The sequence below is a fragment of the Rutidosis leptorrhynchoides genome, chromosome 1 (assembly GCF_046630445.1).
Source record: "Rutidosis leptorrhynchoides isolate AG116_Rl617_1_P2 chromosome 1, CSIRO_AGI_Rlap_v1, whole genome shotgun sequence".
Lineage (NCBI taxonomy): Eukaryota > Viridiplantae > Streptophyta > Magnoliopsida > Asterales > Asteraceae > Rutidosis > Rutidosis leptorrhynchoides.
In genome coordinates, this window is record NC_092333.1 from 650,717,079 (window position 1) to 650,733,719 (window position 16,641).

The 16,641-nt window shown below is 34.9% G+C and overlaps 1 protein-coding gene across 1 annotated transcript in view; it reads left to right on the top strand.

Moving 5' to 3' along the window:
• Positions 1-10,303: 10,303 nt before the first annotated feature.
• The window catches only part of LOC139885790 (26S proteasome non-ATPase regulatory subunit 4 homolog), a 178,064-nt gene continuing 171,726 nt past the window's right edge, over positions 10,304-16,641 (top strand). Inside the window, exon 1 of the mRNA XM_071869545.1 lies at positions 10,304-10,353. The gene's annotated coding sequence lies outside the window, so the exon portion shown is untranslated. The remainder of the gene's footprint in view (positions 10,354-16,641) is intronic.

A 16,641-nucleotide genomic window follows, 5' to 3' on the forward strand; every position in this document is an offset into this window, starting at 1 on the left:
TTATGTTATTTTGAATTTTAGACAACTGCTTATAAATATAAAGCATCGGTTCTCATTCAGAAAACTCATTCACACACACATAATTCACTTCAAAAATGGGTGACACATGAGAATTCATACCTCTGAATTTGCTCAACAATCAAGCCACAAAAACAACCAGAAAGACGGGATCAAAAGAGTACTTAGAGAAAAAATTATATATGCGGTTATTGTTATTGTTCAAGTTTTTGTTAAACAATCTGCTGAAACAACTATCAAGGCAAGTTTTTTTCTTAAGTTGTTGTGTTTAAAGATTCAAAATATATAATTGGGTTGATATGGGTTGTGTTTTGTTTTAAATGGGTCGAATGTGTCAAGTTGAATTTTCTTAACCAAAAGGAACATGTGTCAGTTAGGTATAGTAAAAAAAATTAACTAAAAGGAATGGGTTCAGTTGTGTTGATTAAAACTTAAATATTTTTAACAAAAAGGAAACTGGGTCTGTTAGAACAAGTCAAATTTAAGTTTAAAGTGAATTGGGTCGTTTGGTCATGTCAACTTTTTAACTAAAAGTAAAATGAGTTGGTTGTGTCAAGTCAAATTTATAAGTAAAAGGAAAATGGGTCAGTTGGGTTGATTCTTAAAAGCTAAAAGGTAAATGGGTCAAATGGATTAAATTAGTTGAAAGTCAATTAAAGTCTACCGCTAATGGATCTAAAGTGTCTAAACCGTTTACTATGGAATTATCTTGATTTTGTAGTAAGAGACTAATCCTGTATAAAAACATCAATGGATATCTATGCCACCCATCTTGGTCATATTGTTAATGTTTTAAGAAATGCAAATATTTTTGTTTTATATAACTTAGGGATATCAAATTGTCACTATCCATCGACGATAATGTGTATGTCTTATCATTTTTGTTCAATATAGAAATGCTTTTAACTTGATGTTAATGCTCACTTCATATTACTAACAAAGTTAAGACATGATTTAATGGCTTCCAATATAAAAGATAAAAAGAGTAGTTTACAAGCTTATGCTTTGTGATTGCTATGTAAAAATAGCTATTAGTTACTGTATATTAGTGTTTTTCCATTTCCAGCTGATGCTATATGTTACCATAAGTCGAGATAAGCGAATTTTGTTTTTTTAGTGTCTTGAAAATGATTTTGGCCTATGGGAATTTATAACCCATTTGGGTGATATGCGCTATTTTGACCCATATGCGTAATTTTGAGAAATATCAATTGGGTCAGCTTAGGTTGCTTAGTTTAAAATTTGATTCATCAACGGGATAGGTTTACCATTTTGATAAATGTTATAAAAATGACTCCCGGGCCTACTTTGCGGTCTCATAAGTTGAAAATGCTTAAGTTTCGGTACAAACTAATAACTGATTTAGAAAGTATACCCGAAAGACTACAAAATGATGTATGATGTGGTTGGGGTTGTTGAGTATAAATGAGTTTAAATTGATCTCAATTTGGGAGTTTGTATGCTGGTCCTGTTGTGCATACCAGCACTTGGTAACAGCAGCAGTCAAGTTTTTCGATATTTCGTCAAACCATAACTTTCTAACCGTAACTCCAATTTTTGACAAATAAACTGTGTATAGAAAGGTGTAAGAGTATATTTTTCAATGATAATGCCCTAAGGGATTACATCAGATTATGTGGGACCAAAAAATCAGCTGAAAATTGTCTGTTTAAAAAATATATATGTTTTTTCAAGTGTAGATATGTTCTATAGCATTTTACATAAAATGTTGGCTAAACATACCAACAGGTTATCATTTCTCTTTTTGTATTGTTTGGATCCTAGTCACAACAAGAATACATTAGTCAAGTAGTAATCATTTTTTGAACCTAAAACAGATAACATCGGTTATGTTCAAGATGTTGGAGACATGCAAAAAGTGGCCGACCAAATGAAGTGTTAAAATACAATGCAAATTTAGAATAATATGGGATTAGTAAATGTATATGGGTAAAATATCTAGATATTAATATATATAAGAAAATATCTAGATATTAGAATATGTGAGAAAAATCTAGAAATTGAAATGTAAAAGAAAAATCTAGATATTTGTAGGTTGTAGAAATATCTAGATATTTATATATCCATGAAAATATCTAGGTTCTAGAATGTTCCATGGAGTAGTATAAATATGGGAGGAGATTTCATTTGTGGTGTGTGAAGTTGTGAGAGTGAAATAAGAAGTGAGTTGTGAAGAAGAGAAGAAGAGTGTGAGTTAGCGAAAGTAGAGAAGATAAAGCTTGTAAGTAATATTGTAATTGTAATTTAATATAAGTGTTTTTGTTAAGTTTCCCGATCAAGCCTTAGTTTGTGTTTAAGTTCTTAGTGCACTTTTGTTGTTCTTATTATATGGTCGGCTCTGCCGCCTAAGTAATACATGGTCGGTTATACCGCCTAAAGATATATGGTCGACACTGTCGCCTAAGTACATTGTGCACTAAGAATTTATAAAATTAAAGGCTAACCAACGTCAAAGTGTTGGTGTAGTGAGTCTAGTATAGTCTAGATCCTCTATAGTGGTGTGTTGGGCTCGTCGAAGCTTCCAACAATTGGTATCAGAGCGGGTCGTTCGGGACCATTTCTAGTGGAGGAAATCGGTAAACGTTGGACGTTTACATCGGCTTGTTTTCACCAAGGCTCTAAGGAAGATTCTGTCGGAGCACAGTTAGGAACTGTGAAAGCTCATCGGTCAGGGACCAAGCTTATTGGACGTTGGACGTCATGATGGCAGATCTTGCAAGTACGAGCAGTGGAATCAAGAGTCTCAATAACCACAACTATGGTTATTGGCGGACTTGTATAGAATCCTACCTACAAGGACAGGATTTATGGGAAATAGTTGCTGGCAGTGACACAACGCCTCCACCGAAAGAAAATGCCGAAGCCTTGAGAAAATGGAACATCAAGGCTGGGAAGGCTTTATTTATACTGAAGACTACAATCGAGGAGGATCTATTGGAGCACATCCGTGACGAGAAAACACCAAAGGCAGCTTGGGAAACTTTTGAAAAATTATTCTCAAAGAAGAATGAAGCACGACTCCAGCTCTTGGAAAATGAGCTCGCGGGTATCTCACAAGGAAGTCTGTCTATTTCTCAGTATTTCACCAAGGTGAAATCAATTTGCCGTGAGATATCTCAACTTGCTCCTGAAGAGAAAGTGAGTGATGCAAGGATGAAGAGAATTATCATCCATGGCTTAAGGTCCGAGTATAATGGATTTATAGCCGCTGTGAGAGGATGGCCTACTCAACCATCATTAATAGAGCTGGAGAATTTGTTGGCTAATCAAGAGGCATTAGCCAAGCAGATGAATGAAGTAACCATAAAATACGGAGAAGATGCACTCTTCACCAATAAAAAGAAAGCAACATCTCGAAGACAAGAGGCGATGAAAGAAAGTAAGACATATGGGTGGAAGGGTCACCCAAAATCAAAAGGCAACGCTTCAGGGGGAGCTCAACAAGGAAGAAGAGATCATCGCCAACAATACGGGGAAAATGATAAGAGAAAGAATGGTGAATGCTTCAATTGTGGCAAGAAGGGTCATTTTGCTCGTGATTGTAGATTCCCCAAAAGGCGAACTTTCGAAGGAAATGTGGCCGCCACAAGAGATGAGAAGAAAGAGGTCACATTCGAAGCAACCATTAATGAGGAAACATGGGATGCAGAAGCTGGACTCTCTGTTGAAGCTGACATAGATGATCAAGCTCTTACAACAACTTTAAAGTCAAAAATAAACTACAAAGATGATTGGATCATCGATTCTGGATGCTCAAATCATATGACCAACGATGGGACAAAGCTGCAAGAAATGGAGGATTACAAAGGAAAGAGAGTCGTGTTGACAGCCGACAATTCAAGGTTATCTATTTCTCACATTGGAAAGACAATAATTCTAAATGAAGGCGACTCTCATAAGCTCCATCTCGAGAAGGTGTATCTTGTCCCTGGCCTAAAGAAGAATTTACTGTCAGTACCACAATTGACAGCAGAAGGGAATTATGTGCTCTTTGGACCAGAAGATGTGTCTGTATTCAAGAGAGTGAAGGTGGTTGGCAATTCAATTATGCAAGGAAGAAGAATAGAGTCGGTCTATGTACTATCTGCTGAAACAGCATATGTGGATAAGACTCGAAAAAATGAGACGGCTGATCTTTGGCATGAACGTCTTGGGCATGTGGAATACAATAAGTTAAAGGAGATGATGGTGAAACGCGTAGTAAATGGGCTTCCTCAAATTGATATCCGAACAAATACAATATGTGCTGGATGTCAATTTGGTAAAGCTCACCAATTGCCATTCAAGGAGTCAGCGCATCAGTCCAAGACACCACTAGAGCTCATACACTCAGATGTCTTCGGCCCAGTGAAACAAACATCACTTGGAGGTATGAAATATATGGTGACATTCATTGATGACTTCTCAAGATATGTGTGGGTTTACTTCATGAAGGAGAAGTCGGAGACTTTTCTGAAGTTTAAAGAGTTCAAGAACAAGGTAGAAAGTGAGCTCAATACTAAGATTCGATGCTTACGCACAGATAATGGAGGAGAATATTTATCAACCGAGTTTAATATCTATCTTGAGAAGCACAAGATCAGAAGGCAATTAACTTGCCCTAATACTCCACAACATAATGGAGTGGCAGAACGCAAGAATCGTCACCTTGCCGAAACTTGTCGAAGTATGCTTCATGGTAAGAATGTACCAGGCAGATTTTGGGCCGAATGTATGAGGACGGCATCGTACGTGATTAACAGACTCCCACAAACAAAGTTGAGATATATTTCACCATATGAAAGATTATGGAAGATCAAGCCAACCGTCAACCATCTCAAAGTTTTTGGATGTGTATGCTACGTCTTTGTGCCAGATCATCTACGAAGCAAATTTGAGAAGAAGGCAATTCGGTGCATTTTTGTCGGTTATGATGAATCAAGAAAAGGATGGAGATGTTGTGATCCAAATACTGGAAAGTGTCATACTTCAAGAAATGTGGTATTTGATGAAGCGTCTTCATGGTGGTCACCTCAAAAGATAGAGCTTCCAGAATCTCATGGATTAGAAGAAGGTTCAGAAGAAAAAGAAGAACCTAAAGAGCAGATATTGGATCCAATAAAAGAAGGAGAAGGGTCGTACTCTAAGGAAAAGAGTCCATGGAAAACTGGTGTGCATCAATCTGTATCCGAGGAGGTTCGTCCAAGCCAAATGGATGTCGAGGAGCATGTACAAGAATTACGGAGATCAACAAGACCGAGGCAACCTAATCCAAGGTATGCCAATGCTGCTCATGTGGATGAATCAATACCTATTGAGCCTTCTACTTATGAAGAAGCAGCACAAAGTCGAGAGTGGCAGAAAGCAATAGAAGAAGAAATTAATGCACTAAAAGAAAACCAGACATGGAGTTTAGTTCCAAAGCCAAAAGATGTAAAACCAATATCTTGTAAATGGGTTTATAAGGTGAAGACTCGATCAGATGGCTCCATTGAAAGGTATAAAGCTCGACTTGTTGCTAGAGGTTTTTCTCAACAATATGGGCTGGATTATGAAGAAACATTTAGTCCAGTGGCGAAGATCACAACAATTCGAGCTCTACTAGCTTTAGCCGCTAGCAAATCTTGGAAGTTATGGCAGATGGATGTCAAGAATGCTTTCTTACATGGAGAACTCGACAAAAACATTTATATGGAGCAACCAAGAGGCTTTGAGAACAAGTTCCATCCTGACCATGTCTGCAAATTAAAGAAAGCACTATACGGCTTGAAGCAGGCTCCAAGAGCTTGGTACGGGAAAATTGGTGAGTTCTTAGTACAAAGTGGTTTCACAGTTGCTCCTTCAGATTCTAGTTTATTTGTGAAACAAGATCAAGGAAAACTAGCCATAGTGCTAGTATATGTGGATGACTTAATCATCACGGGAGATCACTATGAGGAGATCCAAAGGACAAGAGAGAATCTGTCTATCAGATTTCATATGAAGGAGCTTGGAGAACTCAAACATTTTCTTGGACTCGAAATAGAGCAGAAAAGAGAAGGATTATTTCTGGGACAACAAAAATATGCGCGAGATCTTTTACAAAAGTACGGAATGCTTAATTGCAAACCTATCTCAACTCCGATGGATCCGAATACAAAACTACGAGCAGATGAAGGAAAAAGTCTTCAAGATGTTACCATGTATCGAAAGATGGTCGGAAGTCTTATTTATCTCACACTAAGCCGGCTAGACATATCTTATGCAGTTGGAGTGGTTAGTCGACACATGAGCAATCCGAAGAAGCCTCACCTTGATGTTGTACGACGCATCTTAAGGTATGTTAAAGACACTATTAACTTTGGCATTTTGTACAAGAAAACAAAAGAATGTCACGTGACTGGATATTGTGACGCCGATTACGCTGGAGACTATGATACACGACGGTCAACAACTGGATACATGTTTAGTCTTGGATCAGGAGTAATATCATGGTGCAGCAAGAGACAACCAACAGTATCCTTGTCAAGCACTGAAGCAGAATATCGATCGGCATCGTCAGCAACACAAGAAATTACATGGTTGAAACAACTAATGGAAGATCTTCATCAATCAACAGACTATCAAGTAGAGCTTTTCTGCGATAACCTATCAGCTATACGTCTAGCAGAGAATCCAGTCTTTCACGCAAGAACAAAACATATAAAAGTACACTATCACTATGTTCGCGAGAAGGTCCTTGAAGGGGAGATCAAGATGGTGCCAACAAAGACAGATGAACAGGTAGCAGATATATTCACCAAGAGCCTAAGTAAACCGAAGTTTACAAAATTCAGAGAAGCACTTGGAATGGTCTGCAAGACATCGTTGGAAGAAAATTTGCATTGAGGGGGAGTGTTAAAATACAATGCAAATTTAGAATAATATGAAATTAGTAAATGTATATGGGTAAAATATCTAGATATTAATATATATAAGAAAATATCTAGATATTAGAATATGAGAGAAAAATCTAGAAATTGAAATGTAAAAGAAAAATCTAGATATTTGTAGGTTGTAGAAATATCTAGATATTTATATATCCATGAAAATATCTAGGTTCTAGAATGTTCCATGGAGTAGTATAAATATGGGAGGAGATTTCATTTGTGGTGTGTGAAGTTGTGAGAATGAAATAAGAAGTGAGTTGTGAAGAAGAGAAGAAGAGTGTGAGTTAGCGAAAGTAGAGAAGATAAAGCTTGTAAGTAATATTGTAATTGTAATTTAATATAAGTGTTTTTGTTAAGTTTCCCGATCAAGCCTTAGTTTGTGTTTAAGTTCTTAGTGCACTTTTGTTGTTCTTATTATATGGTCGGCTCTGCCGCCTAAGTAATACATGGTCGGTTATACCGCCTAAAGATATATGGTCGACACTGTCGCCTAAGTACATTGTGCACTAAGGATTTATAAAATTAAAGGCTAACCAACGTCAAAGTGTTGGTGTAGTGAGTCTAGTATAGTCTAGATCCTCTATAGTGGTGTGTTGGGCTCGTCGAAGCTTCCAACATGAAGACCATAAACTAAGAAGATGCATCGATATTAAAGAAACCCACAAACTTGTCGAACTGAAGCTACATAACCTAGAAACAGGACATTATCATTTGCGTTTAACGGTAGCAATACTCTTTGCATTATTCTTTTTAGAACATTATAGATTACTGGATGATATTTGTACTCCATATGCTGATTCATGACTTCTATATAGATGCATGTTATTGTATATTAAGTATTTTAATTCTCTTTTAGTTTAACATATTTGTTTGTTTGTCAACATTTGTTGATGGCTACCCTGGGGTTTTTTTGGGTTTTCGATTTGGGGCTGGGGGGTAATTTTAGGTGGTTAAAAATTGTGGTCGATTCATTTACAGGAATTATGTAAGTTTATGTGGTAACACATTGAAAAAATGTAGTTAACAAAGGGGTAATACGGCAATAAGTTCGGGTGTTGTTACTGAGATTGTGATTAGTTTAATTACTTTTAACTATTGTAGATAAGTATTCATATCGTTTGCTTTTTGGTTGAATATTTTCTGATAACTACTTGATTAGACATGTACATATGAAATTATGCTAGCCTCTCAATTCTGCTTCAACTATCTGATTAGACAAAATATATGCTAAAAATACATTATTGCAGAGTCGCCCATTCACATATGAACTTATGTTAGCCTCTCAATTCTTTTCCTTTTTTTTTTTGTATATATCTGATCTACTATACTGTCTCTCTGTAGAGTTTCTTGTTGGGTAAATTTCTAGTGGTGGCAAGATGGTTCACCGTTAGGTTGGTTAATGGGTTTAAACCGGTTTATGTTCAAAAAACCCAGAGCAACGTATGTCTATCTAATCATATTCACGATCAATTATTGTGTATAATAATCGGGTTATTGATTTAAGACATTCTAAGGGTTTTCATCTTATAGATTAAAGTTATTTCCTTGGTGTCTTTTTACCCATTATTTTTAAGCTGATTTTTTTGCCATAGGTCACTTATTTTCAATTGAATTATTCATAAGTATTTTGGGTTGACAGAGTCACCACCGTTAAATGCTTTATATATGGTGTTGCTTTTGCTGACTATCTACTTTTTTTTTTTTAATTTTTTTTATTTTGTTTCGAAGTGCTTGTATGGAGGAGTACCAAAGGGCCCTCAACTAAGAGATCTAGACCGTGGCACTGATATTGTAATTGCCACTCCTGATCGGTTCAATAATATGTTGGAGATGAGAAGAATAAGCCTTAGTCAGGTTACTTACTTGGTATTGGATGAGGCTGGCACAATGTTAGACATGGGGTTTGAACCTCACATAAGGAAAATAGTTGATACGATTTCTGCACGTCGTCAGACTCTTATGTACACTGCCACGTGGCCAAACGGGTTGAAATTGCCATCACTAATTGAAAATAACAGTATCTAATTATTTAAATTGGCCATCTGTATGTATCCTTTTACTTCACGTTGCTGCTAGATTATGTAATCGAGTGTTTGTATGGTTGTAGTATATTGAGCTTTTAGCTCCAGTGGAGAAACAAATACGGTTGGAGCAGATCCTTCGATCTCAAGAACCAAGAACGAAGATCATCATCTTTTGTTCAACTAAAAAGATGTGTGATCAAATTGGAAGGTGTGGGTGAGCAGGATGCAAAACATGCTTCAGACCTCATCGGATTACTACATTAAGTTATTTGTGGATTTCTCATCCGAAACACTGAATTTTTATTAAATTTGTATCGAGTTATTAGCTAATTTAAAGTTTTGTTTTATATAAACTTCCAATGCATTTATAATTGTTCGTTCAATATTGCGTAATAATTTATCCATTATTTTTAGTAACCATCACCGGTCCGGACTTACTAGTGACTCAACTCAAGTCATTTGATATATATTTTTATTTTCTTTTTACATGTCAGTTGATTTTGATGTTAGTCATTTTATGTTTAATCTATTAATTGTTTATAAAATTAGGATGTTCAAGATGTCGGGGGATATTTTACATATTTTGTGTCATCCTTTTAACCACAACGGTATTGATGGTGTGTCTTACGTGTAAGTTTTTTAATTAATCATTGATATCGCGAAACAAGCAGATTGTGATCAACGAGCTCATGAGTTGGCACATGATGCTTATCAAGAAACGAACATATATATCAATACCATTGTGAATGTTATGTGTTAGAATGTTGATTAAATGTTCCTCGTGCAATGTCTTTTGTATATTCATGTTACCATAATGACATATCCAATTACTAATTTTCTTTTTCGAACCCGCAAAGTTGCTAGTATTAAACTAGTAGGTAATAATAAGAATTAACAATTAACAATATCAACTCAATTAAGTTCCAAATAAGGGGGTCTGTTTTAGAAAGTCTTGCGACGTATCCGTTAGCATCTTGTTTTGCACCACTAGGAGGAGAACATGATACGCTTCCCTCTCCCAATTCTTCAACTCCGCTCGCCGATCTTAAAACACAACAAAAAATTAAGTCAAAGCCTGCAAAAGAAAGATGGCGTCAATATTGGCAGCTCGTCAAGCTCTAAACGTACTCAGTCTATCAATATTTTCTAGATCGGCTTCTCTTATCCAACGCCGTGGTCTCGCCGGCGCCTCCGGTACAATATATATACATCTATCTATCTATCTATCTAAATGTCTATTAGTATTATTAAATTATTATCGTGATTAATGTATATTGTGTTTTTTGCCACTACGCGAAAAGACTTGTGACGGCTTGACGTGTTTAATTGCAGAGCTCCGTAGACTTAAAAAGGTTGACTCCTGGAAAGAGCCAAATAGTCCATCTCCGTCGAAGGAAGAACACGTTAGTTTTCATCTTATTCTTATAAACTTTGTGTTCATTTTAACTTCAAATTTTTCTAGGGTTTGGGGTTTCAAATAAATCTTTATTGCATTGCAGATTGATTTTTCTACTCCTATATATATATACAGTAAAACCTCTGTAATTTAATACTCGATAAATTAATAACCTTGATAAAATTAATAATTTGTCCGGTCCCAACTTGGGACCAGTACAAATTTGGACCCCCAATCGATAAAATAATAAGATAATAATTTTTTTTAAAATCCCAATGTAAATATATTGGTCCCAACGAAACTGTAAATTAATACGGAGTAATTACTAAATTTTTTTTGAAATCCCAATATACATTGAACTTGACAAGTTCATTAATGTGTGAATGTACATATATGGGAATTTTAAAGGTCATTATTTATGTTTTATTCAAATAGGTAAAGTGAACGGACATGATAATTTCGAATACCGATCTCAAATATAAGGCAATTTTTCAAATTGATAATTTATTAATTTATCGATATAATAATATTTCGCTAAATTAATAAAATATCTCGGTCCCAACATTATTAATTTATAGAGGTTTCACTGTAAGCATCGATTTTGGATATAATAGTCATCAATTTGTGTTATAACTAAAAAAAAAAAAAAATAATAATAATAATATTGGGATGTTAACATTCAAAAACATCTATTTTGATCAACTTTTGTTAAATATCACTTATTTGTTTTCATGTTTTCATTAATTTTGATTATGATTATATATTATCATTGATTTTCAAAATGTTATTATTCAAAAGATGAATGTTACCTCATATCCAATTTCCAGAATGTTAACAAGGAGTGTTTTGTAATTCTCGCTGTATAAATAGACATAAGAAGCGGACATTCTATTTGATCTCATATGCATTACAATTACTGTCATCGTCTAGGGTTTATAATCTGTAACTTTTTGTCAGTTTTATTCCCAATTCAAAATCTTGGTGGCAGAGGCATTACTTTCCGCTCTCTTCCTTTGTTTATGCTATCTATCTAGCTATCTACTTAGTTATCTAATTTAACTACAACAACAACAACAACACACCCAATCCCATTTTGTGGGGTATGAGGGAGGTGGAACGTAGACAATCCTTCCTCTACTCTAGAATAAAGAGAAGTCATTTCTCCACCCCGAGTGAAAACACTCCAAGAGTAGAGAAAGTCATCCCTCTCAATGTTCGACGAATAGAGAGATTGCTTTGAAGAGGACCTCCGGCCAATAAAAAAAAAAAAAAAAAAAAAAAAAAAAACGCCCTGAAAATGGTAGGATCAAATTTTCATGGGTTTTAAATAATGCCTGGTATTCAATCTAGGCTCTAGAGAGAAGTCAAGTCGCCAATATATTGGCGCTTGCTGATAACTCACTTAATAGAGCCGGATGCATAAAAAAAAATGATAAAAATAATAAATAAAAAGATAAATAAAATGGAAATAAAAACGTACCTTAGAGTGTAGTGCGGAGCGCAAGGCAAAGGATAGCTAAAAAGTCAAAGAACATGAAAGAACCACAAACAAACAAGCAACCAAACAAACATGATATACAAACATGATATACATACATGACATACATGCAAAAAGCATACATACATAAAAACAAACCAACCAGGGACATACCTACGAATAAACATACATACAAAAATACATACATAAAATCGTACCTAAACATACAAAACAAACCAACAAGGGACATACCTACGAACATACATACATACAAACTAACAAACCAACACACACATACATACATACATACATAAAAACAAAACATACCTAAACAAACATGCATACATACAAACAAAACACAGATACCTAAATCCAAAACAAACAAACCAACGGAACAAAGCAAGTCATAGAAAGAACAAACAACATACACATACAACATTAAAAAAAAAAAAAAAAAGGGAAAAAAACTCATTGACAAACCAACGAAAAACAACTCAAGTCAAACACAAACCTAAAAACCTACACAAACTTACCAAACCAAAAAAAAAAAAAAAAAAACACTCATGCCAACAGCCGAACCAACGCAAGCAAACAAAAAAAACAAACATAACCAAAAACAAACACAAACACCAAAAACCTACTCGTCTATTCTAATTCTAGTCCTCCACGTAATCCTATCAGAAGTCATGTCCTCGGACAATAAAAGCTCCTTCAAGTCCATCTTTATTCTATCCTCCCACATACGAGTGGGTCTACCCCTTCTCCTTACACCATCAACTGTAAGTGCCTCGACTCTCCTGACAGGGGCAGTAAGAGGTCGCCTCCTCACATGCCCAAACCAGCGAAGCCGTCCTTCTCTTAGCTTATCAGAGATGCTTCTAACTTCTAGGTTCTCCCTGAAAACACTATTTGGAATCATATCCAATATGGTTTTACTGCAAGTCCACCTAAGCATTCTCATCTCTGCGACCTCCATCCTTCTCTCTTGCGCCTTCGTCATAGGCCAACACTCTGAACCATATAACATGGCCGGTCTAATTGCCACCTTGAAGAATTTCCCTTTCAGCTTAAGGGGGATCTTCTTGTCGCATAAGACCCCAGTCGCTGACCTCCACTTCAGCCACCCTACCTTAATACGGTGCGAAACGTCTTCGTCAATCCTCCCCGATTTGTGGAGCACCGAGCCTAGGTATCTGAACGAGGTTTGTGGATGCAAGATCTGGTCTCCAATGCAGATGTTCACTCCATCCTCTTGAGCATCGTCGTTCCTATCGAAATCACATCTAAGATATTCCGTCTTTTGTCTACTAATTTGTAGGCCATTACTTTCTAAGGCCACCCTCTATTGCTCTAATCTTCTATTTAGCTCCTCCTTGGATTCTGAAACAAGCACGATATCATCGGCAAAAATCAATCACCAAGGGATGCACTCTTGTATCCCTCGAGAAAGCTCGTCAAGGATCAAAGCGAAAAGAAAAGGGCTAAGGGCCAACCCCTGATGCAGGCCCACTTCTATTGGGAAAACTTCAGTATTTCCCACAGGCGTTCAAACACAGGATTTAGCCCCTTCATACATGTCCCTAATAACACATATATATCTACTCGGGATACTTCTACCATTAAGGGTCTTCCAAATCAAATTTCGTGGAACGCAATCGTAGGCCTTTTCCAAGTCTAAGAAAACCATCTCTAGGTTCTTTTGTTTTTCTCTATACTTCTCCATAAGGCTCCTAATAATATGAATTGCCTCTATCGAAGAGCGCTCCGGCATGAAACCAAATTGGTTCTCTGACACATTCGTTACGCGTCGAAGTCTAGTCTCAATCACTCTCTCCCAAAGCTTCATAGTATGACTAAGTAATTTTATGCCTCTATAGTTACCGCAAATTTGCGCATCCCCCTTGTTCTTATAGATGGGGATAGTCTCGCTCAGTCTCCATTCCATAGGCATTTTAGAGCTTCGAAACATCTTGTTGAAAAGGCAAGTCAACCACCTAATACCATCATCGCCAAGGCACCACCATGCCTCAATAGGGATCTGGTCTGGTCCAACAGCTTTATTTCTCCCCATCTTACGTAGTGCCAATCTTACTTCCTCATGATTGATCTCCTCACAATCCCTGTTGATCTGGAATTGTTCTATATCAGCTTCTTGCAGATCTTCGTGATGCTCGGGTCTTCCTCCAACGAAGAGAGATGAGCAATACTCTTCCCATCTTTTCCTAATTTCGTCCTCCTTTACTAAAGTTTGACCAGCTTCATTTTTGATAAACTTGATGTTATCAATATCCCTGCGCCTTCGCTCCCTAGCTTTGGCTATCCTGTATATATCATTTGCTCCCTCTTTGGAGTCAAGCTTCCTATACAGATCTTCATATGCCTTTTCTTTTGCCTGGACTACAGCCTTCTTAGCTTCTCTTTTGGCTTCTTTATATCTCTCTTCAACCCTGGTTCTATCCGTCGAAGTCCCCTCTTGGCAAGTGATAAGCTCCCTGAACCTTAGTTGCTTAAGCGCGACTTTGCTTTGAACCTCATCACTAAACCACCATGATTCTCTATCAGTCTTATGTCCCTTCGATGTTCCTACTGCCACACCTAAGGCTTCCTTGGCAACCTCTCTAATGGTGGACGCCAGACAAATCCACATCTGATCCGCATCATCATTCGGTGTCATTTCTACTGATGCATCAATTCTTTCAACAACCGATGTTTTGAAAGTCACCGCCTTCTCTCCGATCAGCTTCTTCCATAAGATCTTAGGTTAGATGGGCCTCACACTCTTGGTAACCCGTCTCCGAAGAGCCAAATCCATGACCAACAATCTGTGCTGGGAGGAGCATGTCAAGTCAGTCAGTACCTTACAGTCTCCACAAGTCTTAAGATCCCCTTTGCGAAGTAGCAAATAGTCAATCTGGGTACTATGGCCCCCGCTATGGAAAGTTGCTAACTGAGCATCCGTCTTCTTGAAAAATGAATTTGCAACAGCCAAATCGTGTGCAACAGCAAATTCGAGGATAGAGATCCCTTCCTCGTTTCTTATTCCGAACCCAAAGCCCCCATGGGCTCCCGCATATCCCTCGACATCAGTTCCTATATGACCATTGAGGTCTCCACCAATAAGTAATCGATGTTCCTGAGGGCATATAACGACCCTCATTTTTCCATCTATATAATGCCCGAACAAAAGATTTAAGTATAATGAATAAACTCTAAGTACTAATAGAAGGTCGTTATATACATACGAAATTAACGAACGTTAAACGAATAATAAATTTTATTCAACAACGTACGCGTAAGAATTTTTAAAAAAAAAAAAATTATGTCATAACATGATTACATATAAAATACTTATATTAATTTTGTATTTAGTTAATATATTATACAATTAATAAATACAAGTATATATAAATGTAGTAACATATATAAAACTAATAAAATTATAAAGTAATAATTTAATTAAATAAAAACCACATTTAGTAATTATAATTTTATAAATACCGAATATATATTTATATTTATCAAAATTCGTATTTAATAATTAAATAAAAATAGAAATTTAGTTAGTTAACATTTTTAGAACTATGAAATATATATATATATATATATATATATATATATATATATATATATATATATATATATATATATATATATATATATATATAATTTTTTTTTTAAAAAGTAGTATTTTTTTATATATAAACTAGATCTAGATCCACTTTTATTTATTTTATTCCTACTTTTAACTTTACTTTTATTTATTTATATTTTGAAATGGTGGCATGACTGGCCATAAATACTTTTAATTTTTTTTACAAGACACTAGTTATTTTTTTACATAAACTTTTGTATTTTTTTATTTTCTCTTTACCAAAAATTGTAACTATAAATACCATAGCCTAGTTCACAAATTTTGTACACCAAAAACTTGAAGAATTCTCTCTCAAACCTCTGCAAAAATTATTTTTGTAAGTTCTCTATATTATTTTTATAGTTTTTATTTAGTTTTTATCATATTTTTGTGCTAGTTTTATGTTATATACCAAATAAATACGAAATTAATTATAATAAATAATGTAAATACATGATAATTAGTATTAAGTATCCTAATGACTATAAAAATTATTTTTATGAATTATACATTCGAATTTATATTTATTAAAAATCAAAAACTAATTTTTTTTTATATTCGGTATATATAGATAATGAATAAATAAATAGTAAACAATTTTATATATTATGTTTTATAATTTTCGCTTGTTCCTTAGGTCATAAAAGTAATTATAAAAATTTATGTTTGATTTATTTGTCATTTTAAATAATTAATTTGTATTTTCTTCTACTTTTGCTACAGTACCAGAAAATCTGTTTTAAAAAGAAAAATAGAATTTAATGATATAACATGTTTATGACTACAATAATCAATGGAAATTACTTAGGAACTAATAAGAAAGTTATAAAAATTATTTTTAGAATTAATAATTATATATTTCTATTTAATTCTGAATTTAAACTAAAAACAATACAAAAGTTGAATTAAATAGTTAAACTATTAATATAAATGTACAAATAATTTTTCTAAGCTTAATACACTATATTAGGCATACGAAAATTTTAGATGAATTAATTGAGTTGATATAATAATTATTACTTTATAAACTTTGATTTATCTTGAACCGAAAAAGAAATTAGAAATAAATACTTTTACACCATAACAAAAATTTATAAATTTTTCATAAGTTTATTTTGGTCAGTAGAACCTAAGAAAAATATAAAATGTGTTGTTAAACTTGTTTATCTATTTATTTGTATTTTAGC